This window comes from Pan paniscus, chromosome 15 (assembly GCF_029289425.2).
Source record: "Pan paniscus chromosome 15, NHGRI_mPanPan1-v2.0_pri, whole genome shotgun sequence".
Taxonomy (NCBI): domain Eukaryota; kingdom Metazoa; phylum Chordata; class Mammalia; order Primates; family Hominidae; genus Pan; species Pan paniscus.
The window spans coordinates 45444313-45470631 of NC_073264.2; the positions used below are offsets into that span (position 1 = coordinate 45444313).

Here is a 26319-nt window from a genome sequence, read left to right on the forward strand (position 1 = left end):
TATATTTATTGCAATCAAAACAGTCTTGATAATGTTAACCATATGATATGCTTTAAAATGAGGATTAAGTGAAGACGGAAGGGCCCAACAAATTAGTAAAAATAAATAAAGTATGTGATTGATCAAGGCCTTAGTAATCTCCAGGAAATCAAAGATTCAGTTAAGTAGAGAAACAGTAGTAAAAGTGGTAGTCAAATTGGACACTATATTATTAGGTGAGATCTCGGCTCGCCACAACCTCCACCTCTCAGGCTCAAGGGATCCTCCCACCTCAAGCGTGTGCTATCATGCCCGGTTAATTTTTGTATTTTTTTGTAGAGATTGGGTTTTGCCATGTGGCCAAGGCTGGCCTCAAACTCCTGGGCTCAAGCCATCCACCTGCCTCTGCCTCCCAAAATATTGAGACTACAGGCTGGAGCCACTGCATCTGACCAACAACAATTCTAAATAATGACAATATCCAATACGTAGTCTTAGGGTTGTGTAGTTGAAATATCATGAAGGTGAAGGTTAATGGAATTGAGGAGGACAAGAAACTTAAGGCAAAGTATTCATAAACATCCATATACTGATGTTGACCTTACTCAGGAATATATCAGAAATAGCTAGCTATATTTATCTCATCATATAAAAACACACTTAAACTCTATTCCATGCCAATTTTCCAAGTAATAAATATGATAAAAGATACACATTTTCAAAAATCAATGTGTATCCATGCCACTTTTCTAATTAATAAACATGATAAAAGAGATACATTTTCAATAATCAATATGTTTATTAAAACCCACTAACGTCTTCAAAGTTATTTCAGATATAAAGATGGAAGGATGGATACTAAGATGAGAGGATGGATACTAACCAGAAAACATATTTTAGATCTGATAAAGATGAAGGAAGAAGAAATAAAATTTCCAATGCAGTAATAAGTAGCATTTAATGAGTATTTATCTGCTTTATTTATGTGTGCTGTACCTTACTTACGTTAGTTCATTCAATACAGTAGGATATAGAGCAAGGAATCAAACCCTGAATGAATAGACCACTAAAACACATGTCTCTGATACATTCCCTACATACTTACTTTCATCTGCAATAAAAATTTTACAGAATAAGCCAAATACAATGTTTTGATAAATGAAAACTTCAGTTACTAAAACATATTTTGTTATTGCCTTACAAACTTATTTTATTCAGTAGCATATCAGAACAAACTGTAGCATTACCATACATATTTACAACTTTTTTTTCCGATTACAGCTCTATTGAACTTCTCTCTAATTAATTAAAAATCTCATAAGGAGATAACCTTTACTTTGACACAACATCTTTCAAAATATATTTCTGAAACTCCATTTATTATATGTTCTAAAATATCAACTTAGAAAAGCTTAGACTAGAAATAAAAGGGCTGAATTAATTAGTCAACAATGATTAATTAGACATTTATCTATAGTAAGATTTCAAATCTCTTCATTCCCTTGGCTCAATGCCACATATGTCTATTTAATGAGATCTCTATCTTCTATGAAGTTATGAAGGGTTAAAAATTCTGGCATTTAGATGGATACATTTATTCTGATAATAGTTGGCAATGATAGTATATTCTGTATAATTTGAGTAGAAAATACACTTATTTCTGTTCTAAAATACATTTTAAGAAGTTTAGGTATCTGAACTAAATCATGTCAGTTAGCTGATCTTTTAAGTAAATAAATTTGTTAAGTTTAAATAGATAAATTTGTAGCATTTTTTCTGTGAGTCAGCCTAATTTAGGGCATAAAAATATCTTCCAAGAGTATGTTAGATTCCTTTGACTTGATTTAAAATAACTTTTGCATAGATGATGAAATTTCTAATTATATAAACAATCATTAACTGAGGCATAGAAAAACTGTGTGCATAAAGATTGTTGTGGTGGCTGTTGGCTACTTAAAATCACATCTGCTAGCATTATTTGGTTAAGATTTTTCATGTTCTGCTTAAGCATTTACAGATTTCCCGAGTGAATTCTCCTCTAAATATTTAGGTTTAAGGAAGAATTTTCCCTAGACATATTAAGTGGTTGGTTTCTAAGTTAATTTTCATTTCTTAACCAGTTTCTGCTTACATATTTTGACTTTACCATGTCCATTTATATTATTCCTTTATCTTCAATGGTGTGGGGACATAACATGAAATCAAGAACTGTAGCAAATTTAATTAATTGTATTTCAGACTGTGAATATAGATAGATATAAAATAAAAGTAAGGACGATCATAACTTAGAGTTAGTCTTCTATTTAACTTTGTTGAATGAATATGGTGTAACTGCTTTAACTGCTTTTCTGTTTGAGTTGTTAAATCTTCTGACATTTTAATTTATGCATAAGTGCTTTTGGTTACTAGAGTTGCCTTAACAATTACCAAAACTTGCTGGCTTAAAAAATAAATGGAATTTTGGCCTGGCACAGTGGCTTATGCCTGTAATCCCAGCACTTTGGGAGGCCAAGGTGGGCGATCACTGGAAGGCAAGAATTCGAGACCAGCCTGGCCAAAATGGTGAAACCCCGTCTTTACTAAGAATACAAAAATTATCTGCGGCATGGTGGTGCACACTGTAGTTGTAACTACTCTGGAGGCTGAAGCAGGAGGATCGCTTGAACCCAGGAGGTGGAGGTTGCAATGAGCCCAGATGGCGTCACTACGCTCCAGCCTGGGTGACAGAGTGAGACTCTGTCTCCAAATAAATAAATAAATAAATAAATAAGAGGCCGGGTGCAGTGGCTCACATCTATAATCCCAGCACTTTGGGAGGCCAAGGCTGGCAGATCATAAGGTCAGGAGATTGAGACCATCCTGGCTAACGTGATGTAACGCCTTCTCTACTAAAAATACAAAAAATTAGGCGGGCATGGTGGCATGCACCTGTAGTCCCAGCTACCCAGGAGGCTGAGGCAAGAGAATCGCTTGATCCCAGGAGGTGGAGGTTGCAGTAAGCCGAGATTGTGCCACTGCACTCCAGCTTGGGCCACAGAGAGAGCCTCCATCTCAAAAAAAGAATTTTAAAAAAAGAGAAAGAAAAAATAAATAAATGGAATTTTATCCTCTCACAGTTCTGGAGGCCAGAAGTCCAAAGTCAAAGTATTGGCAGGATTGGTTGTTTCTTAAGGCTCCGAGAGAGAATCTGTTCCGCAACTGTCTCCTAGCTTCTGATTGTTACGGGCAATCTTTGGCAGTCTGTGCTTGTAGACAAATCACTCCAGTCTCTGCCTCTGTCTTCGCATGGCTTTATACCACATTTATAGCACATAAAGACACATTTGATTGGATTTAGGGCCCACCTGGGTAATTCAGAATGCTCTCATCCTTAACTTAATTATAAATGGTAAAAAAAAAAAAAAAAAAAAAAAATTCAAATAAAGTCAAATTCACAGGTACTGGGAATTAGGATTTGGACATATCTTCTTGGGGACCACAATTCATCCTACTACAATAAGTTTCATTACAAATTATTTTAAAGTAATTGTTCAAATGAAATCAGATACCTGACATCAATTACATTATTATGCATTACAAAACCATTTTCATTCGGTTTCTTTTCTCTGTGAATGTTATGGATCAAAAAAACAAATTAATTTGTCCTTACCAATATTTTTATAGTCACATTCACAGTATTTGTTTCAGATATTTTTGAGTAACGTTTTGCTGGTTGATCACCACATAAGTTATTTTTAAATTAATTTTATTACCATGTTAATCTGATCAAAATAATCATCCCAGAGTAATATCTTCTGTAACAAGCAGAGAACATGACTATAACTGCATTCTTTTTCACAAGTCAATAAAACATTAATGTAGCATTTGATTGATTTTCAGTGAACATTTATCTCCATGCAGAGTTGAATTATCATCATAACTCTCTATTCAATCAATAGTATACACTTTTGACATCGATTAATTTCATTAGTAATTTCCTGATTCCTGGATACAGAATTTGTAACTCTTTGTAATTAGTTCACTCAACACGTCCATGAGAATAATAAATATATTCCTATTATAAACTGACCAAGGAGTGATGAGATAATTAATTTTTTAAAAACTAGCAAGTGGCAATTAAATAACAAATTGATACAGCTTTAAAGTCGAACTCCTAAAAGAAAATCGGGTTACCTTTTGTATGCTCTATAGATAGGCATCAATTTCCTTGGGCTTGAAATGTAATGTTCAGTGTTCCCAAGGGCACAGTGTTACTTAAGTCAAGTAGAGGACTTTGGGGAAGCAAGTGGTAACTTACAGATCTAAGAAACCATATAATTAAAGGAAGGCATGAGGAAAATAAACTTACTGTTCAGTCTGCAAGACATTTATTTGAAGATTTTACAGGCTAGTGAGCATGGATGGATGGAATCCATTTTGTGTGTGTATGTGTATTTCTTGCTTCATTATGTTTCTATTACTGTTAACACTATATTCACTGCTTTCAGTCATTAGAACAAAACAAATAGTTAAAAAGTAAAGAATTCAACCAACAATTTATCCACACAAAACTAGGAAAATTTGACTGATCTCTGTTTTTAATAAAATTGACAAAAAGATTGGCTGTTTTGCCATCAACTAGTCAAAACTGTTTAAATTTCTAATTTATTCTCAAGGTAAAACCACACATTGGCTTTAGGCATCAATATAGCTTTTACTGATGTAAGTGTTTGCATTTATTGTTATTGTGAAGACTAAAAAGGGATGAGAACCACTTATATCCCAGGATTTCCTGATTGAAATGTACATTACCAGGTGTTTTCACTTTTGTTGCTCCTTTTAAGACCCCCAAAAATTTTTTATGGCATTAACTATTACAATTTATTAAACATAACTAAATAATAGTCCAGGAGAAAACCCCAGAGAGATATTTATAAAGTTAAGGGCTTCTATTATTTTAACAGAATAAATTTAATGCGTTAGTTAGCAATATAATTAGTTTGAAAACAATAAATATGAATGCAGTAATGTGAGTTCATGGCTTTTAAAGCAGATCCACTTTCTTGAAAAAAATATTTTAAAATATAATTGTTTCAGCTATATGTTAAAATGAAACAGCAGAGTGCCTCTGGCTCTCTGAACTCTAATCATCTTGGCTTCTGTGAAAAGATAATTGAATTTCTTATCTAAATATTGAATATTCCTCACCAACTAACTGAAAGTCAAAATTCTTTTCTGGATAAAGCTTTAAATTATCAGGTATGATCCTGGGTTAATTATAGGGCTAATATATATTATATGTTAAAATAATTTTCAGATCATCTTGGTTACTTTTCAAAGTATGAGTGTGAAAATCCATATTTCAAAATCAAGAATGATGGAAAAGCTAGTATTTAAATTAGAATTGACTGCTTCTCAACATCTAGCTGAGTTTCACCAAATGTTTCCTGTCTGTCACCAGATTATTTAATTTTGAGTATTTACATACTAAAATTGTTATTTAAGAATTTTAAATGAGAATGTTTGGATTTTATAATTTTTGATACCCCATAAATTTATATTTCCAGATGTGAAAATAAATGAAGACCATCCAAATGAGAATAAGCTAAGGCTATTTATTCAGAGCTTGCTATAGCCAGAGAATCAGTCACTATAACCTGCGTCTTGCAGAGATTCAAAACCAGTTGGAAGGAGTGCAGTACAAAAGCTAGAGAAATTGGAAGGCTTCGGGTATGCTCTGATTGGAGCTTGTCGGCATAGGAAAGCTGAAGCCTGGCTAAGGAGAAGTAGGGCATCCTATGTTGGTTATGGAGTAGTCTTTTGTTTTCTCTAGTTAGTCCTAAATTAGAAACAGGGCAAAAATTAGGGATGCTGGTAGTTATTGACCAAGTTTTGACCATACAGAGCTGATTGCTACAGAGGTTATGGTTTTTGGCTTCCAGGTCTGATTGCCACAGAGGTTGTGAGTCAGAGTTCTGTTTTTATTTATGACCTGGTCATCGTCCATTTACATATTCAGTCTCTCACAGATATATACATATTTCATTATAAAATTAATACTATAAGGTCAATCTAATATTAATCTGTAGTGAAAGTTGCTCTTTGATTTATTAAAACTTTGCAATATTTATTTATATTTCATCCATAAATTAAAAATGAGGTATGGATTTTCTCTTAAATTAGGTCAAATTCTTCAAATAGAATTCAAATATCTTCCTCCAATAACTTACAAAATAAAAAGTCCTAGTATTCCAAGACAAGTTGCTACTAATCAATCAAAAAGTATTTAAATATTTAAAACATGGTTCAGAAAATTTTCACCCAAAATATGATGCTAGCTTTATTGCCCCAAATCAGTCATTCTCTGTATCTCTAGGTTGTCTCTGTTAATTAACTCATATGTCTAAGACAGGATTTTTCATTTTCTCCTCTGACTCCACATTGGTCCAATGATCCTTATGAAATCACTGATGCCCCCGGACCCAGCCCTCTCCAGCAGCTCCTCCTACTATCACAATTCTAGTTTCAGCAGAAAATGCATATGTACTTTCTAAAGCTCTAAACATTCTACTGGTTTAGTCTTCCAGTATTTATTGCTTATAGATATTCTATTATATACTTACATTCAGCTCCTCACCAATAAAAACGACAAATTTTAGATCATTTATGAGCAGGACTAAAATCATTTATGTTACAATTAATCACTGAAATTTCAAAGTATTACAAATCAATAAATACAGCAAAGAAAAAGGGTGGTGAAAAGTACATATTAATATCAGTCACATTTCAAAAGTGTACACTGAAAGCAGGAGAAAAATAATGGTAATACCTTCTAAATTAAATATTGGCAAAAAAATAAAAAATTTATTAACATAAAATTAAATGAAAAATAAAGTAAGCTAAAGAAAAATGGAGAGCATATTTCTATTTTTTTCCATTCATAAAACTTGTATTCTACTTATATCAGTTTATTACACGTTCTTAACAATGATTAAAATTGTTCATGAAAATTTCATAAGACATTAAACAAAATAGCTATCATCTCAAATTATTTCCCTATTAACTGTTTTTACAGCACATTCATGTTAGGTAAGTATTTTAAAAAATCACAAAAGCAAAATACCTTTAAAAGTTGAACACATGAGTTTTTTCTTTTACTGCTGTACTTGATATACATGAAGTAATGGATATCAAGCAATTCATTTTACAGCATCTTTATTTGTACATTTGTTGTTAGGTTGCTTAAAATATTTAAATATAAATATATAAGGGTGGCAAAAATAAGGCTGGACATGGTGGCTCACGCCTGTAATACCAGCACTTTGGCAGGCCAAGGCAGGCAGATCCCTTGAGGTCAGGAGTTTGAAACCAGCCTGGTCAACATGTTGAAACCCCATCTCTACTAAAAATACAGAAATTAGCCAGGCGTGGTGGTGGGCGCCTTTAATCCCAGTTACTGGGAAGGCTGAGGCACGAGAATGGCCCGAACCTGGAGGCGGAGGTTGCAGTGAGCCGAGATCGCGCCATTGCACTCCAGCCTAGGTGACAGAGCAAAACTCTGTCTCAAAAAAACAAACAAACAAACAAAAAAAAGAAAGAAAGAAAAAAAGAAAGCAAACAACAGATAACTTTATAAAGAATAGGAATCATTTCTGCCTTTCTCTAGAGGAAATTGAGTGACAGCTTTGTATAAAGGAACATTTCCGAAGCTATAGTCCAAGGTGTACACATTGAAACTGCATTCCACCCATTCACATGTTCAGGATATTATGCCTATGGGGTACCTATTTCTACAACAACCTTGTAAATACTCCCACTGACAGGGCTCAGAACACTCCCAAAGTACAGTGTCTTGGCATGCTGAACTGAAAAAAGGGGCTCAGAAGTTAAATCTTTCTGACCTTCTCCTGCTCTTCTTTCTCCTGGTCCCCTTTCTTCACCAACTCAGGCCATGGAGCCTGAAATTTCTCCTCCCCAAGGCAGGTCAAAGACACCAGAAATCCTCTCCCCCAAAGCCAAACATAAAAAGTAAAAATATTATTCTAGCCTTTTCTTGCCTTTCTGTGTGAGAGCTAGCCATAGAGAAATTCCCTGACCTACCTTGTCTGTTAGTAGGTCATAAGGCCCTTATTCCAGAAGGAGTCTTGTCTTATATCCAGAAGGAAGAAATGCCACACATAGAAGCACAAGAAAAATATAAACACGCCGGCCTGGCTTTGTTTCTCCATTCAGTCTATTAGCATTAAATCAGTCCCTTTTTGTCAAATTACATTTTTGCATGGCTGTCTACTCTTTGTCGCATCTAAGAATTAAAATGGACAGTTTTTCCTTGAGTCTTTGCATCTTCAATTTGAAGCCTCTCATGTCTTGCAAAACTTTGATTAAATATTTTATGCTTTTCTCCTATTAATCTGTCTTTGTTTTCTTTCAGACCAAGCCAGGAACCCTAAAAGGGTTATGGAAACTTTTCCTTCCTTACAGTTTGCACAACTACAACTAAAACTGGAACAAATTATCCTTTAATCCGATATTAGGACACACCAATATATAGGTGCTTTCCTTTGCCTAGACATAGAGGCAGTTATAACAGAGGTCCTTGTGAGGCCACAATTTAGCAAAATACTATGTCAAACATTTATAGCTTATATGAAAATTTCACATCCCCATATTGGCCACCTAAAGATGAAAACATATAACTCCCTAAATCTTAATTGGCCCTATTCTAATGTAAAACATAAAAACCATATCGGAAAAAACAGAAATTCAAATAGAAGTAACCTATACCTTTTTTTAAAAATTATATTCAGGGCATATGGATGACAAATGGTCCACTGTGTTTTAGAATGAAGTAGACAAATTTGAGAAGTCGTTAATTTTCACCTTCTTCTCCTGCTTCAGCTTCATCTCCTTGGGTATCTGATGTGTAAAATGTTAAGTAGTTTCTCAGTAGTTGCATTATTAGCATGCTATCTTTATATGACTCTTAATGTATTGAGTCCAACAATGGCTTCATCAAAAGCTGTCTTTGCAAGACAGCAGGCTTTCTCCAGAAAGTTCAGATTCTCACAATACAACACAGAGAGCTTATAGCCCAGACCCAATCTGATAGAATGTGTTGATTGCAATTCCTTTTTCTGATTTCAAAAGCTTCTTGATGTGCTTGTTGTGACTGATCCACAATCCCTTTCTTATCATCACTAGCGGCAACCTGAGCCAAATAACAAAAGTAGCCTCCTTTTGCTTTTAACAGATTTTGCTCTGTGCTTGTGAAGCTTTGGGGATCAAGTACTCTTCCAAAAGGGACAGTACATCATTTACAGATAGCTCTTAGCTCACTTTCCATTTTCTCTCTGTATTCTCAAGCCATCTGCTGTTTTTCTCAGCAGCTTCTGTCATTTGCCCAATACTTGAGACGAAGCTCCAAGATGACCTACAGGCTCCTGTAACATTTTTATAAGCAACTGAAAGAAGATTCCTCTCCTAATAAAAAAAAAATTCAGTTCCTTGCTTAGTTACAGACATCATGCAGTCTTTCGTGACAACATATTGCTCAGCCCATTTGGCCTTCTGCACCGGGATATTTTTACCCATGACTGAATGTTCTGTGTCAGAAGTGGTTGGCGGTAGACGAATGGGGGCTCAGCAATCTTTGGATGGTGAGAGTGGCAAGGCTCAAACTCTGTCCCTAGATCTTGCTGCTCACACGGTCTGTGTTTCTATTTTCAATTTGTGGCAAAATGTATAAGAAAGTGCTATGAAAGGAATATTACTTGTATTATTTCCTCATCACTAAGTTCTTTATAGCAGTTTCTTTTCCCTTGTGGAAGAGAGTTCCAAACAGAGCCTATGAATCCCTGAAGAAATTTTAGCTCAGGAAATGATTTTTTAAAAAAATCCAAATCCAATAGCCAAACTGACTTATGTTTACCTTTAGAAGTTTTATAGTTCTAGGCTTTACACTGAAGTCTATGATGTGTTTTGTGTTCATTTTTACATGGTTCAAAGCACCTGAGTATGGATCAGATCTCATGTTTTTTGTCTTGTTCTGTTTTGTTTTGTTTTTGGCATATAGATATCCAATTATTCCAGAACCATTTCTTGAAAATGACAATTCTTTCTCCAGTGAATTGCTTTTGTACCTTTGTCAAAAATCAGTATTTTGTGTATGAGAGTGTATTTATAGATTCCCTCTTCTGTTCCATTGAGTTATTTGTCTCTCTTGATGCCATTCTTCTTGATAATTCAAGCTTTATAATAAGCCTTGAAATCAGGTAGTGTTTGCCATACAACTTTTTCTCCTTTTTTTAGTTTCTTTAAAAATTTGTGGCTTGCATTTAGTTCCTTAGGATTTCTATAAGAATTTTAGAATTAGCTTGCCAATTTCTACAAAAGAAAAAGAAGTCTCATGCTAGGATATTGATTGTGAATCTATAGATTAATTTGGTGAAAATCTACATCATAATATTTATCTTTCTGGCTCATGAACATGAGACATAAATCCATTTATTTATAGTTTAATTTCTCTAACATTTTCTAGTTTTAATGTTTATCTTACACTTTGTCAGATTTATCTCTAAGTATTTAATAATTTTAGTGCTATAATAAGTGACATCATTTTTAATTTCAATTTGTGAATATTTGTTGGTAGTATATTAAAATACAATTAATTTTATGACTTGATCTGGTTCCTGCAACCCCAATAAACTTACTTACTAGTTCTAGTACAAAGCTCAATAGAAGTAGTAAGAGAGTGACTTATTTCTGATCATAGGGGAAAAGCACTATCTTTCATCAGTATGTACAATGTTAGCAACAGGATTTTTGTAAATGTCCTCAATTAAATTGCATGAATTATTTCTGTTCCTGGTTTGCTGAGAGTTTGGGTGAAATGGAGGCTGGATTTTGTCAATTGCATGTTTATGTATCTACTGGGATGATCATTTTTTTTTCTTTTATGCCTTTCTAATATGGTGAATTATATTAATTAGTTTTCAATGTAAAGACCTTTTATTCTGGATAAGTTTCATTTGGTCATGATATGTCCCACTGTATTGCTGGATTTGGTTTGCTAAAATTTTATTGACTCTTTTGCATCTATGTTTTTGGAAAGTATTATGCAGTTGTTTCTTGTTCTTATAAAGTCTTTCTAAATTTGGTATTATGATAATATTGTCCTCATCAAATAAAATATAGAATATTCAATCCTCTTCAGTTTTCCAGGGAAAATTCTGTAGAATGGGTATGATTTCCTCTTTAAAAGTTTAGTATAATTTCTTGATGTTTACTTTGTGTTAATACTTTTGAATGCAAATTAAATTCCTTAATAGCTATAAAACATTTGAGGTTATTTTTCTTGACTGAGTAAATAATTCGTCTATTTCCTCTAAGTAGTCAAATTTATTAGTATAAAATTGCTTATAATATTCCCAAATTATACTTTTAATAGCTATAGAATCTTCTATGATGTCATCTCTTTTATTTCTAATTTGTAATTTGTGTTTTCTATCTTTTTTCCTAGTCAGTCTGGTAAAAGATTGGTTTTCTCAAAGAACCACCATTGATTACAGTATTTTGTTCTGTCATGTATTTGTTTCAGGCACCTCACTCAGCCCATGTTAATCCATCATGGCCAGAGGCAGAGGGCCCAATATCTGTGTTTTCATAATTGATTTAAATTCTTCCTTGATAAAGTCAGGAAATAAATTATCCCACATTCAACACATTCAAACACACACACACACACACACACACGTAAACAAACAAAACCCAAATAAGTATTCTCACTGTGGAATGTCCATTTTCTCTGCCCAGCTTAAGCCTCTAATGCTAACTTCTATTAACCCTGGGCCTCTATATGTAACTTGACCTCTCCATTTCAACCTAATAGCACATTCAGTCACCTCACTTTTCGTTTGCCCTTAACATATATTAATAGGTGTCCTTCACTCTAGGCTATTGATTAAGCCATCAGTATTTGTCATACCCCTCATGTCTTTGTGATTTCCCAAAGTCAATGTCTCCTCTACCTGCCCTATACCACTTGCCTCATAGTCTGGCCCAAATAAATCTATCTTGACAGTAAGGATTTTCATAATATTAACAAAATACTGTAATAATAGAAAATTCTTTCATTCTAAGGAGAGTACATATAATAACCTGGGGGCAAGGGGGTGCAGAAAATGGGGGTATGAGAAGACAACCTTGGAGGTCAAAACGCATAAGTGGTATATTTCAACTGTCAATATCATTTACGTTTTTTATTGTCTGTAGATTCTACTAGTAATATAATTTTCATTTTGGTATAATTTATTTTTACTTGACAAATAATAGTTGTGCACATTTATACTAACAATTTTTAAATGTCATGCCTCTTTTGAAAAAGTTCTGTGATGTTATTAAAATCAAAAGAACACGATTATGCTCATGATTCATATTCTCTGCAGGAATATTGACTTTGAAATATGAGCTTTTACAAAACTGTTAACATATTGCTTGATCCTCAATTAGTACATTCACGTTTTACTTGTAAGATTTTTTAAAAAATAATACATGTTTTTAAAAATATCATACCTCAAATACATCACATAAAATCATAAATGGGTTTTAATAACTTTCTGACTGTTATACCTTAAAACTCATTATGAAGTGTTTATTTTTTAAAAGCTATAGGACTACATCTTACCTTTTTAATTGAAAATCAGTAAAATTGCAATGAAACAATAATTACTAAAAAAGTCTCATAGGGGAAACATTTCTAAGGGGAAAAAAAAAAACACCACATTGAGTGATGCTACTCTCACCATCCTTCCTTCATTGTTGCCCCAGTACCATCATAAATGTTAACATTAATCTTCCTCCCCATTTTCCATTTTTCTACTCCTTTCTCCAGGTATGCCCTCCCTGCACTACTTTACTTTTAATGAGTGCCTAGGGAAGTATATTCTCCAGGAGCGATAACACCTGAATTGAGTCCATATCACAAGAAAGTCTTCTCACTCTGAATTGCCAGGAAAAAAAAAAGTTCTTCTAATCCCTTCAGAATGATTAGTGGAGGTACACCTTCTAAAGGGCTATTTTGGGTATGTCTTTCAGCCAAGGTTTTGACTAAACTCCACAATCTAAATGTGTAAAAGAGTAACACTTAACAACATGAAGTCAAATCAAAAAGCAAAACTAGGTAAGAAATATCTAAAGTAAACAGTGATACACAGTTTTATTTCTAATGTTTTTCTTATGCGGGTTGATCTAGTTTAATTTAAGACAAGTAAAATGGCAATTATATGATCTTAATTTAAAAGTATCTTTCTTTAGAGGAACTTAAATGAGTTGTTACATGTAATTCCATTAAGACTGTAGCTACGTAATCTTTAAGTAAAGAACAATTTTATATTTCCAAACATGTATGACAAAAAATACAAATTACGACATTTTCAAAGATAGGAGCTATGAGCAATATTGATACATCTGCAGTCCTATAACCTTGCTAAAATATAAAAATTGACTCAATGGGAAAATAAATAAGCTAAATCTATTTCAGACTCTGACCCCAAAGAAAGTCCCTTGATCAACCTAGATAAGCATTTCCTTCCCTGTAATATGAGAAGAGTGCATCAAGACTAATTTTCCCAGCAACAAATCCAAATTGACAATAATTAAATGGTTTTCAATCTGGGTCAAAATGGAAGCTGCAAAGCAATGTTAGTGATAATAAGCACACATGCATATGTATATATCCACACACATGCACACTTGCATATACCAGGTCACACCATGCATGTTTAATGCCTTGCAGTTGTCAAAGGTAGCATGGGATATGGCTACCCTCTGCTGTTTTTATTTTTTGAATTTTTTTTTTATTAGTCCATTCTTGTGTTGCTATAAAGAAATTCCTGAGACTGGGTAATTTATTTTTTAAAAAAGTTTAATTGGCTCATGAATCTTCTGGTTTTACAGGATGCATGGTGCTGGTATCTGCTGAGCTTCTGGGGAATCCTCAGGAAGCTTACAATCATGGGAGAAGGTGAAGGTGGGTGGAGCAAGCATATCACGTGGTGAAAGCAGGAGTAAGAACGAGAGTTGGGCGGGAGGTGCCACACACTTTAAACGACCAGATCTCAGGATAATTCACTCATTTTTGCAAAAACAGCACCAACCCATCAGGGTCCATTGCCATGGTCCAAATACCTCCTACCAGGCCCTATCTCCAGCATTAGGGATTGCAATTTGACATGAGATTTGGGCAGCAACAAATATCCAGACTTTATCATTCCATCCCTGGCTCCTCCCAAATCTCACGTCCCTGCAAAATACAATCATACCTTCCCAACAGTCCCCCAAAGACTTAACTCATCCCAGCAGTAACTCAAAAGTTCAAAGTCTCATCTGAGACAAGGCAAGTCACTTCCACCTATAAGCCTATGAAGTAAAAAACAAGTTAGTTATTTCTAAGATGCAATTGGGGTATAGGCACTGAGTAAACATTCCCATTCCAAAAGGGAGAAATCAGTCAAAAGAAAGGGGTTACAGTCCTTATGAAAGTATGAAACTCAGCAGGGCAGTCATTGAATCTGAAAGCTCCAAAATAATCTCTTTTGACTCCATGCCCCACATCCAGGGGACACTGGTGCAAGGGGTGGGCTCCCAAGACCTTGAGCAGCTCCGTCCCTGTGGCTTTGCCGGGTTTAGCCCCCACGGCTGCTCTCACAGGTTGAAATTGAGTGCCTGTGGATTTTCCACACTGTGGGTGCAAGCTGCTGGATCTACCATTGTCGGGTCTGCAGAATGGTGGCTCCCTTTTCACAACTCCATTAGGCAATGCCCTGGTGGGGACTCTTTGTAGGGGCTCCAACCCCACATTTCCCCCTATACTGTCCTAGCAGAGGGCTCCGCCCCTGCTGCAGGCTTCTCATACAGCCTCTGAAACCTAGGCAGAGGCTGTCAAGCATTCTTCACTCTTGGATTCTGTGTGCCTGCAGGCTTAACACCATATGGAAGCCAACAAGGCTTATGACTTGCACTCTCTGGAGCTGGAGCCGCCACTAGAGCTGTAGCTAAGCCCATTTGGGCCTTGGCTAAAGCCAGAATGGCCAAAATGCAGGAAACAGTGTCCCAAAGCTGCTCAGGGTAGTGGGGCCTGACTCATAAAACCATTCAGTCCTCCTAGACATCAGGGCCTGTGACGGAAGGGGCTGCCATAACGATTTCTGAAATGCCTTCAAAATATTTTTCCCATTGTCTCTACTATTAACACTTAACTCCTTTTCAGTTACGCAAATATCTCTAGCAAGTGGTTGCTCTGCAGCCTGCTTGGATTCCTCCCCCCAAAAAAGCTTTTTATTTCTCTGCCACATGGCTAGACATTAAATTTTCCAAACTTTTATGCTCTGCTTCCTATTTATATCTAAATTCAATCTTTAAGTCATTTATTTGCCTCATCTGAGCATAGGTTGTAAAAAGCAGCTGGCCACCTCTTGAATGCTTTGCTGCTTAGTAATTTCTTCTGTCAGATATCCTAAATCATCACTTTGAAGTTCAAACTTCCACAGATCCCTAAGGCATCAACAGAATGCAAACAAGTTATTTGCTAAGGCATAACACGTGTGACCTTTGCTTCAGTTTCCAATAAATTCCTCATTTCCATCTGAGACCTCAGCAGCCTGGACTTCACTGTTAATATCACTATTAGCATTTTGGTCACAACTATTGAACCAGTCTCTACAAAAGTTCCAAACTTTCCCTCATCTTCCTATCTTCTTCTCGGCCCTCTAAACTCTTCCAACCTCTGCTCATTATGCAGTTCCAAAGCTGCTCTCATATTTTCAGCTATCTTTACAATAATACCCCACTCTTGGTACCAATTTTTCATATTATTCTGTTCTTACATTGCCATAAAGAAATATCTGAGACTGGGTAATTTATAAAGAGGTTTAATTGGCTCATGCTTCTGCAGGTTTTACAGGATGCATGGTGTTGGCTTCTGCTCAGCTTCTGGAGAGGCCTCAAGAAGCTTACAATCATGGCAGAAGGTGAAGGGGGAGCAATAGCATCATATGGCAAAAGCAGGAGCAAGTTGAGAGGAGAAGTGTCACATGCTTTTAAATGACCAGATCTCATAAGAACTCATTCATTATCACAAAGACACCACTCAGCCATGAGGGATCCACCCCCATGATCCAAACACCTCCCACCAGGCCCTATCTCCAGCATTGGGAATTATAATTCAACATGAGATTTGGGCAGGGACAAACATCCAAACTATATCAGTTTTAATTTACAAACATTAAATTCACTTTTTTGGTGTAGAGGTCTATGAGTTTCGATGAATGCAAGTAATGTAATAACCACCATAGTCAAGATATAGAATAGTTCTGTCAGCTGAAGAAAATTGTCCCATGCTGCCTTATAGTCACATACCCCAATTGAGAATACCCACATACCCACTGATATTTTCTGTTTGTAGTTTTACCTTTTTCCAAAATGGTATGTGTGTGTGTGTCTGTGTGTGTGTCTATGTGTGTGAAGAGAGAATTGTTATAAACACACACACACAGACACACAGATCGAGAATATCCCACAATATGTAGCCTGTTGTGGTTGACTCATTTCACTTGACATAATTGATTTGAGATCCACCATGTTATTGGTACATATCAATAGTTCATTATTTTTATTTCTGAGTAGTATCTTACTGTATGGATGTACCATACTTAGTTTATTCATTTACATAGTGAAGAATATCAGGTTGTTTCCAGTTTGGGGCAATTATGAGTAAAGCTGCTATAAACATTCAAGGTTTTCTTGCACACAGAAGCTTTCATTTCTCTTTGGCAACACCCAAGGGCAGATTTCTAGATGATGTGGTACAAATATATATAACTTCTGCCTGTTTTCCAAGGTAGTTGTATCATTTTGCATTCCCACTAGCTATGAATGAGAGTTTCACTTGTGCCACAACTTCACCAGGTATTGCTATTGTCAGTTTTTTATTGTTTTGTCTTATTTTGCTTTAACTATTTTAATTTGTGTGTACTTGTATCTCATTGTGATTTTAATTTTTATTCTCCTAATGACTAACTATGTTGAGCACCTTTTGATGTGTTTTATATCTTCTTTGGTGAAATGTCTATTCAAAATTTTGCCCATGCTTTAATTAGGTGGTTTGTTTTCTTATTTTTTTTTGAGCTTCATGTGTTTTATATATCCTACATAAAAATATCCTATATAATGATGTGTTTATTTATCATTCTTATATCTTCTTTGGTGAAATGTCTATTCAAAATTTTGCCCATGTTTTAATTGGGTGGTTTGTTTTCTTATTTTTTTTTTTGAGCTTCATGTGTTTTATATATCCTATGTCCACTTCTGAATGTAATTATAACAGATGTGAAATCTCTATTCATCATAGTATCCATAAACTCTTACACATGGGTTAAGTGGCTTGTAACAAGGCTTTTGTGGCAAAAAAAATTATGTCTTCGACCTAATTATGCTCTTTTTCTGTTGGTATATCTTTCTAGATGTTTACCAATGTCTATTGAAAATGTACATTCCTGTTGACATACCAATGGCCTTTCTTAAATAGTTAGAGCTATGTATAAAGAACTAAGTACAGGAATATGACTTCAAACATTGATGCAAATGCCAGAAATTGGGAACCACTTAAAATTTCAAATACAGGGGATTGAGTAAATTGATTATGGTGCAACCATACCAAGGAATACAATGAAGGTATTGAACCTGGTGTATTAGAACTGGATTTAATGACTTAGGATAATGTTACTGGTTATTGATTTTCTCAAATTGTTATTTGATAATAGGTATTAACAAAATTAATGCATAGGTTGATGTATTTTTAAATAAAAATATATGCAAATCTATTCATTCAATGAATATTTACTAAGTATTGACAGTTTGCTAGGAATTGTGCTATGCACTGGGAGTACAAAGATAAGCAATTATATAAATTATTACATCTTATAAACACATAATAAAGTCAAAATTTGAAGGATACAAAGAAAATAATGAACTGGCAAAATATGGCTCTAAAATGTTAGTAAATCAATTTATGCTTTTCCTTAGAGGCACCTAGAGATAAATAATGGCCAAATCATAGTATAGTGTTTAAATGTGTGCACTGGGAGCAGCTGGTTCCGGAGCCACTCGGAAACACAGTTTCAAGTCCTAGTTATGTTGGTTTCTACCTATGCATATTGGGGCAAGTCATTTAACCTCATATATTACAATTACTATGTGAATTAAAAATATATTCCAAGTAAGGCAACATAAGGTCTTTACATGGTAAGTACAAAATAAATGTTAGCTATTATTATTATTACCCTTATACAAGTAAATTTTTAAATGGTAATTTCCATCCAAGCCTCCTAATAGTAAACAAGTTAATAAAAAAGGAACTAAGTAGCAGTGTCATTGACCATATGTGCATCTATATGGACTCTGACTTCTAAGCATTTATTTGATTTTAAAAATATATATGTATTTTCATGTTATTTATTGTTAGTTAAAATGAATATTTTGTAAGGACAGTGAGGGTGTGAAGAACATTGAGACATTTCCTCATTTATATTATCTACCTTTTTATGAGTAGATTCATACCAAATTTAGCTAATAAAGATATATACTTCAAAATTGAAGCAGTAATATTGCTACCCCTAAAGTAAAATACTTTGGCTCGCAAACAATAGGAAGGTTGAAAAGTACTTTGAAATTTTATGGTGGCTAATAGCTATAATTAAAGGGTCAGTAATGACCACAATTGTGTGTGGATAATATAAGGAAATGAGTGACTCATTCTAATTCTTAATGATACTGAAAAGAAAAGGTTATATAGAGGCAGATTTGTTAGCATTTCCATTTCATTTCAAATCTGTCCATGAAAGATAAGTGCAGCTGCTGCATAGAGAATTAAAAGATAAAAAAGTCTTGGGCTCTATAAAACTTAAGATAAAGATGTTATCCCTGAGGTCTCCCCTCAGTGCATATGTGTTTTGCATCTGAAATTAGCATTGGTAGTTGATTTTACATAAATGAGCTATATTGTAGTGTTTGAGTAAGGGAATCCTTTAAACAGCATAGGAAGGCAGAAAGTAATAAAGAAGACAAAGGGGGATAATCACAAGGATTTGTAGAACATGCTTTCATTGCCTGCTGGTCAGCTGAGTGATTTTGCACTGCTTTTTGTGTTGCTATGTTGTTAAACTCATTCAACTTGAAGAAGATAAATATCCACAAGACAAAAAGTTCTTCAAATATCTTGCTAAAATTATTAGATTATGTGATATACAACAACTGTGAAAAGATTTGTACTACTTCCCTTTTCTATACCCCTTTAAATTTATTTTTACTTTAGGAAAAAAAAAGAGTCATTAATGTCACATCAGAGAAACCGTTTCAAAATTCTATCCCCTGTGGTCCTTCAATCCCACTCTCTATAGCTCAGGAAGAAACGAGGTTATCTGTTTCTGATAGCAACAGGAAGCAGCCAAATGCCTAGGCAGATAGGGGCAGATCCCCGTTGAAACCCACCTTCAAGCCAAAAACAGCCTGAAGGCTGAAAGACTGGACTACTGGTACGATGAAACCCACAACTGAGAATGAGAACTTCTCTTCCTCTTTGCCCCACTGTTTCCCAATTGATTCTTTCTGAGTAATGTCTTTTAACCAATGAATGTTGCTTTTTCCAATACTACCTACAGCCTTTCCCTCCCCAATTCTAAGCCCATAAAAAGCCCCAGACTCAGCCATATTGAGGGGATTTTCCTGCCTTCAGGTGGGGGGACCCCTCCCACACCGCTGCCATATCCCCTTTCCACTGAAAGCTGTTTTATCATTCAGTAACACTCCCTGCCTTGCTTACTCTTCAATGTCAGCACATCCTCATTCTTCTTGGGTATGGGACAGGAACTGGGGAAACAGTGCATAAGCCAGACTCGGCCTGGGCAGACTGAGTGGGCAGGCCATCCCCTGCAGCATGCAGCTATGGTCAAGCAAAGCCCGGATGAGGCATCACCAGCTGGAGATCCCCAGCTTGCAAAGTGACCAAGAAGAAAATCCTGTGTCATGTCATTCCAGCAAGTCAACAGCTCTCCTAGTTGAGCTAACAGATTATAGTCTTAAGTAAATTAGACAAAGAAAACAGTTGTATGTCTTGATTCTGAGATTCTTTTTAAAATACATTTTATTGTGTATATTTGAGATTTACAACATGATGTATGGGGTACATATAGATAAATGGTTACTATAGTGAAGCAGATCAACATATTCATCACTTTACATAATTACTTCTCTGAGACAAGATCAGCTAAAATCTACTTATTTAACAAAAATATCTAATATAATAGAATTGCATCTCATGTGACACATTAGATCTCTGATTTATCCTACATACTTTGTATTCTTTGACATACATCTCCCCATTGTCTCTCCTTTTACCACTTACCTGCAGTAACCACTGTTTGATTCTCTATGTCTGTGTATTTTATATATATGTTTTATATTCCTCACATAACTGAGATCATGCAATGTTTTTCTTTCTGTGTGTGGGTTATTTTACTTAGCAGAATGTCCTCCAGGTCTATCCGTGTTGTGGCAAGGATCTCCTTCTTATTTAAGGCTAAATAATATTCCTAATAATTAAACCTGAATATGTGTTGTCCCTGTAGACTTTCTACTTTTAAATCTGAGTGTAGTTTCTTCAAATACAGTTAGGTTTTCAAAAGTGTTTATGATATTAATTGCAAACCTTTAAAAGATAAAGGCTGTTTATGTTTTTATATCCTCTTGATCTAATACAATGCCATCTACATAGTCAGTGCCCAAAAAATATGTAAGGAAAGGGAAGAGAAAGACGACGAAGAATTTCTACCGTGAAATAATGACAGGGTAGCTAGAGCATCCCACTGAACTTTGAACTGCTTCTGCTTAAGGAATTTTAAAAGTTAAATTGCACTTGCTGCTTTAATTTAGCCATGAATATAAATTTCTTTGAAATATTATAAAACATCATACCAAAGCCAGTATGTAGTTTCAGGGAATATTTATATTGTGTGGCAGTGCTGCCATTCATATATTTATTCCTAAGGATGACATTTATTAAAATCATTATTTCTCTTTTTATAAAAAATAAAGTTTTTAGGTATTTTTCTGAATATAAAAATTATATATGCTTAGTTTAGCTTTTGGAAAATATCAAAAATCTATTTTAAATGTATATTAAAAGGAAGTATAAAAGTAAATAAGCTTACCCATAACCCCACTTCTCAATAATAATCATTTTATATTTTGATGTATTTCCTTACTGACATTTTTTATTTTCATAATTTTTTTCATAATGGAGATCTTCCAGATAATTTTACCTGATATTCTACCTAATTGCCTTAAGGCTGTTTGTAAAAGATGGTAATAATTTACATTCCCACTAAAAGCAAATGTGAGAAATCTTATCACACACTTAAGTTCATAAAATATAATAAAGTTCTTAATTTTTGCTAATTTGATAGAAATAAAAGATATATATTTTGTAATATTTCTATTTTTTCATTTTTAGGGCATTTTTATTGCTCTACTTTAGCTTGAAGAGGCCTAGTGTTTTTTTAAAACCACTCCCAAAAGGCAAAAAAGCTTTCAGAGATTCAAACATCAAAAAAATAAAAGTTCAGTATCATTTATTACATTTTTTTCCAGCAGAAGACTGCTTATTTTGATCCTACAATGTAGTATAAACTGGAATGGAAATGACTCTAAAAGTAAAATTTCTAATAATCCATATGTATTGTGTTTCCATTATCCTATCTTTGAAAGAAAGCTTCTGAACATTCTAGATGAATATATAGGGTGACTTCCTGCTGATATATGTCTCAATACAAAGGATAGCATAATCAAAGATATTGGCAATAAAGAGCTCAGTGTAAGATGGGTCAAGTTGGCGCATGATGTATAATAAAATTCACTACTATTCAGAAGGGCAGGCTATCAGGCAGATCAAGGAACCTAAATCACAGAACTTTCAAGTCACCCCACTCAGGAATGACAGGAACCAAAATGCTAGTTTCATAGGTTAAAATTCCACCTATTTACTTTCATTTGTCTTAAAGACTATAGCATTTGGAAATCAAAGTAAAAATAGAGTAAACAAAAATTAGAAAATTATATAATCATAACTGGTCACAATGCTAATAGATTAATAGTTTTAATTAATTTTAAACAGCAGATGAAAGTACTGAAAAATGCTGACTTCCAAAGAATGAGAAACCTATAATAGTCCTACTGCTTATGTGTTTTGTAGGCAATAATGAAATGCAACGAAGAAAGTATTCCTAATATGTAGGAGACACAATAGAAAGCATAAGTAATTATTTGATTAAGAACCTCGCAATTAACTAACTTATTTAAAAATGCATAGTCAATAAATATCAAATAGTATATGACATATACTTAAATGCCAAATTTTATCATCCACATTTCAAATATCCTAAGAATTACAGAAGGAATACTCAGGGAATACTAAAGTGGTCACAGAAAACTTACATCGCATAATACACAAATTCCTTAATATCAAAATTCAATGAGTATAATGGAACAAAAATATAAAATTTTCAATAATTTTCAAATGAATGAAAGTAGGATAATTTAATTGTAAAATGGTAGAGAACTTTTTGCCCACTATTAGACTTATATCTGCTTAGGATAAATTGCCATCAACCTGGTTGTAATTCCTAAATGAACTTTACCCCAGATTTTCTTTGCTAACGTTGTTTTTAAAAAGTGTATTGTAAAAATTACATATCTTGGGCAGGACACGGTGGCTCACGCCTGTAATCCCAGCATTTTGGGACGCCAAGGCAGGTGGATTGCCTGACCTCAGGAGTTCAAGACCAGCCTGGGAAACACGGTGAAACCATGCCTGTACTAAAATACAAAAAAATTAGCCGGGCGTGGTGGCATGCACTTGTAATCCCAGCTATTTGGGAGGCTGAGGCAGGAGAATAGCTTGAGCCGGGAGATGGAGGCTGCAGTGAGCGGAGATCGTGCCATTGTACTCTAGCCTGGGTGACAGAGCAAGACTCCGTCTCAAAAATAAATAAATAAATAAATAATAAATAATAAATAAAAATAAAAATTACATATCTTTCTTTCACTCAGATAATTTACTACAGAAAATCATGAAGTATAGCTTTTTAAAAAGTATCTTGAAATATACTACCATATGCTAAAAGACTATGAATATGGAAGGATCAGTAAAATATTGATTGTGTTAAGAGCATGGAAATTGTAACAGCAAATTAATCTTGGTGTGAGATATTAAATATTTGCCTGCAATTATTTACCCTAAAATTGTTTTATAAACCACTTGATTGACAGTTGTTATCTCTCTTCTCTACTTATCTCTTCTGTATATGACTGTTAACTGAACACTCCATATTTTTGCCATTGTCTTATTTTTCATCAACTTAAAATGTTTTATTGAGGTAGCTAGCATCAACGACAAAAGAATAAAGTTATCTATAAAAGTTACACAGTGTACAGCTGATTTTAGGTAGAATATCAGTCCTTGGGAAATGTGTTCAGAGATTTGTTTATTGTTTTCTACACTGTGGTTTAGTTAACATTAATCATTTCATGATTTCTAAATTTAGCATCCCAGAAATAGGCCTTAGTGAAATATACAAAATGTTTTAAAAATTAAAGGTATTTTGAAACCTTCAGCCACAGGCTATATTTTAGTAAAACAACAATAATAAAAAGACCTATAGGTCCTTTCTTGCCTTTTCCTCTCCCATCTACCTTAACTTTCGAGCTCTTATTCTTGCAATAGCTAGCAAGGGAGAAGCAAGAATAAAAGGAGTTTATTTTCATTTCTAAGTTCTCCTACTTATATCTATTATCCCTGAAGTAAGAGAGTTCAAGAATTCAAACATTAAGGCAACAATCTAATCTTCTCACTTTACTTATAGCCAGTTATTTAGTCCATTGCTTCTGAACCCATTATTTAATCCATTTGATTGCAAACCTGTAATGTCATATAAACATGTAGAAACAATTGTAGATTAAAGTTAAAAATAAAAAAGATAATTTTCTTTTCTACTATTTTTGCTTGATATTAACTTACTCTAGATAAATATGTTGGTAGACAAGTTGAGAATATAGATGAAATCATGGTTTACATTCCTATTTTTATACATCCCTTATTCATGATCTGTATTTTAAATTTCAGACAAAATCTAGTAGTACTTTGCATTTTCCTAAGTCTGCATAAGGAAACACACTCCACCCTAATTTTCTCAACTGCATGCCCCCCAAAACTAACTGGAGGAAAAATTTTGTCAGCCCCCTTAAGGGTGTAAGAACTTTTCTTCTGATGGCATGACTAGTAACTCTCTAATTGTCATGTTCAAGAACAATTATTTAACTTAGGCAAAGTTGGTGTTTATTTTATGGAATGAGTAGTCTCATGTCATCTTACAAATTTGGAAATTCTCTTTGAGACCACTGACTAAATTACAGGTAATAACTGTACCATAATCGTTCAAAATCTCTTTCTTTTGATTCCTAACTACACGTGGAAAAAATAAATAAATCAAAACTCATATAAATTTTGATATTTAGGAGAAGAGATAGACTCATTAAAAATAAAAATTACTGAATTTGTATTTTTCATAAGATCTAGACAACAAATAAAACTTAGTAACATGTACAGTTGTGCCATATGAAATTACTAATATTCAACTGTTTTCAACCTATGGAAAAAAATTCATATCTTTCAACCTAAAATACTAGTAATTATTGCTCTTAAATAGAGGATTCTTGTCCTTAATGCCAACTAAAGGGGCAGGGAACTATTAATTAATAATAGCTACATTGTATATTGTACCACTATTACTAGCAATTATTAATAGCTACTTTATATTTAGAACTTAAGCTATCAAGTTTTCAAAGAGAAACAGAGGTGTCACTAAGTTTAAATGTCTCCCCAAAAATTGATTATTGAAACTGTCCCTTTACTGGTTCCTTAAGCCCTGGTCTTGACTAATGACCCCTACAATATGCTCCAACAGGTGCTATATTTTCTTATCATTATGACTTTGTATTGCTCTTACCACTTTGTATTACTAATGCATGGTTAACTGCAAACTCTCTGATGACTTGTCCCAGGCCTATCATTCCTAATTTCTAGCATTTTCTCAAGTAGCATTAAGTGCTGAATTATTTTGGGGGTCAGGATAAATTGATTGGAACTTGAAAACTAATTGTACTGTCCTGGATTATTTTTATTTTATTATTATGAAGATAATTCATTCATCTCAGAATAATGAGTTTCATTATTCTGAAAGAATGCAATCTAGGTTTCAACTAATACCATTTAAAATTAATATAGATCATTGTGACATCTTGGATTCAATGAAATATTGCAAATAAGAGGGGAAATTTTTATTGTGATAAAATGAAATCCCTACGTCCTTTTAGTAACTTGAAGTCATAGGATCTGTTTATGTCATATCAGAACAATTCTTAGTTCTTTGGAAGCATGCCAGACTCTGTCATAGCTTTGTGGTAAGCAAATGGTGCTCTGTCTTTGCAAACAGTGGGGAAACCCTATATTATGAGGATGGAAGCCAAGTATTTACTTAATGCTTTATTTCCATATCATATTCTTGTCTTAAAAGATCTTTTCTGTTGGACCATATCATTAACATTGTCTTATCTGCTAGATAACTTCCATGAGACTGGTAAAAAAAATGAGCCAGAAAATTCAAATGGAAATTTTCTTCAAGAGTGATAACTCCCTGGAGTTATGCACCTTCTTGCTTACTCTGGCATAAATGGCCTTGATTGCTTTTTTTCTACTAAAGGGCATAACAAAATGCTCCTTTCTCTGAATATAAAAAGGACTATATAAATGAAAAATTTGAAAGAGCAAAACCATCTTCTCTAAAAATATCACTACTGTAATATTACCATTTCTAGTTTTTATTGGGTTCATGGAAAGCCCTGCTGTGTTTTGTGAAAAGAGTTATCAACCCAATGTTGTCATCTGTGGAATGAGTATATGGGACCATATGCTTCTAAACTACTAGTTCAGAATTTTCTTAATTCTGGGTTTCCAAATATCTGGTGGATGTCACAGAGACAAAAATGGCTAAATTCTTGACTGAATGTTTTAGTTTTTAAATGTTTGCCATCATGCAATCAACTCAAAAGCATGAGAAAATATGGTAAAAGTGATGGCTTGGAGTCAACAGCCTTTGAATTGATAATGTATAGTTTTTTAAAATAATGTATGGATATGTTTTATTTTTATCTTTTGTGGGTACACAGTAGGTATATATATTTATGGGGTACATGAGA

The 26319-nt window shown here is 34.1% G+C and overlaps 1 long non-coding RNA gene and 1 pseudogene across 1 annotated transcript in view; both read right to left on the reverse strand.

The window, feature by feature from the left end:
- LOC134729017 (uncharacterized) overlaps positions 1 to 26319 on the reverse strand; it is a 405488-nt gene that overhangs the window by 292356 nt on the left and 86813 nt on the right. The window lies entirely within an intron of this gene.
- Positions 8828 to 9576, reverse strand: LOC100993582 (14-3-3 protein zeta/delta-like; annotated as a pseudogene).